At 36.5% G+C, this 1,812-nt stretch overlaps 1 non-coding gene across 1 annotated transcript; it reads left to right on the plus strand.

Moving 5' to 3' along the window:
* The first annotated feature begins 1,508 nt into the window (after nucleotides 1-1,508).
* Nucleotides 1,509-1,580, plus strand: trnat-cgu (transfer RNA threonine (anticodon CGU)). Its single transcript has one exon. It is a non-coding gene; the product is annotated as a tRNA-Thr (tRNA).
* Nucleotides 1,581-1,812: the final 232 nt, after the last annotated feature.

Raw genomic sequence — 1,812 nt, forward strand, 5'->3', positions numbered from 1 at the left:
TATATATATATACAGTCAAACCAAAAATTATTCAGACATTTTTGATATTTTTGATATGTTTTTACTAGTGGGTGCAGGACACTATAGTTCATTTATGTAAGTGAGGATAGCAAAATAAAGTAAACTGTTACATATTATACCCAAAAATTATTCATACAGTGGACTACCAGTGAAACTGATCAAAATTTGGAACCAAAAATTATTCAGACACTTTGACCTGACCATGTTTTGCTTAAGTGTTATCTGACATAATTAAGATGAATTTTTTCTGACACAGTTTAACTCTGAGATCTTGTCATATTTTATTACCATTTTTTAAAATTATAGTAAATAAACTGAATTAATAAATGAAATGTTCAAGGTGTCTGAATAAATTTAGGTTTGACTGTATGTATGTGTATATATATATATATATATATATATATTTTTTTTTTTTATTATTATTTTTTTTTTTCCCTCCATACAAACTTATTGACTTAGGAATGCTACCGGACTGATCAAAAGTTAGGAATAACACGCAAATTCCTTGTGTAAAAGCTGTATGGATTAATCCAGTCCAAATCCAGGTTTATTCTGTGCAGATTTTTCTTTATATTGCATAAAGAATCATTCCATTACTTTTCAGGATCATGATCAGGTTTAGACAGAAGCTCCACGGTCTCAGTTTTATATCATGGGCATGACTTCATGCCAGTGCACTCTCCACTTATTCTTGATATTATAAGTAAGCCATGATTCAACAGCCTCCCCTGGTGGATGCACCGAATCAGATGTAACGAGAATGATCTGGGCTGCGTTTCCCAAAAGCATTGTAAGCCTAAATTGATCGTTTACAATTGCCACCAATGGAGCTACGATCAACTTATTAGGCTTACGATGCTTTGGAAACACTACCCTGGATGAGCTTGTAGCTTTTGGAAGTCTGATTCATTTTAGCTAATTTGTTCACTCGGTTCAAAACAGCGATTTACTGACACACTCGACTCATCTATCAACAGTGCTCCCAAAAGTAAGTGTTAAATACTGCCTCTGTGCATAATTTGTATACTTACATGTGTCAAAAGTTTGTTGTATAGCTATAATTTCAGTGTCACGGAGCAGTTTTGGTGTACTCGCAAATAGAGTCGACTTTGACAGACGAACGCTAAATGATGCAAAATGATCGGAAATTACTATTTTATGTTAAACACGAACACATTAATACGATAGGTAATCACAACGACAGCGTTCAAATAGTCTAAAGCATACCATTTAAAGACATTTTTATCTGGATGCTCATACTCCAAATTTTAAATGAGGAAAGCAGTAAAATCAAAGACCCATTGTTCTCATGGAATCTGAACAGCCGTGTAACGGCTAGTTGTGTGTTTTTACTGGAGAAAAAAAATACACGGACACTAAACGCTGTTTGCGATGCGGTATCCTCTGAGAAAACGATCTTAATCTCAATTGGAACATCAGGTCCATATACGGACACGAAATACGGAAAACAATAGCAGCAGAGCGCAGGCGCGGTGGCCAAGTGGTAAGGCGTCGGTCTCGTAAACCGAAGATCGCGGGTTCGAACCCCGTCCGTGCCTTTTAAGTCCATTACAGTCCAACATAGACTCATAATATATGGGATTGGTGAACAAAACTCATCAAAATGTTGTACAGCCCTGTTGGTTTACCTCAAGATCTTGGGAATGAAACACACTCAGAAAGTGGCATAAATTGACTATCAACTCTCCTGTAGACCTAGGCTACGTCCCGGCAGAGTTCAGCTCCAACCCTAATCAAACACAGCCAGGACTTCTAATCAAGGTCTTCAGG

The sequence above is a fragment of the Ctenopharyngodon idella genome, chromosome 3, assembly GCF_019924925.1.
Source record: "Ctenopharyngodon idella isolate HZGC_01 chromosome 3, HZGC01, whole genome shotgun sequence".
Lineage (NCBI taxonomy): Eukaryota > Metazoa > Chordata > Actinopteri > Cypriniformes > Xenocyprididae > Ctenopharyngodon > Ctenopharyngodon idella.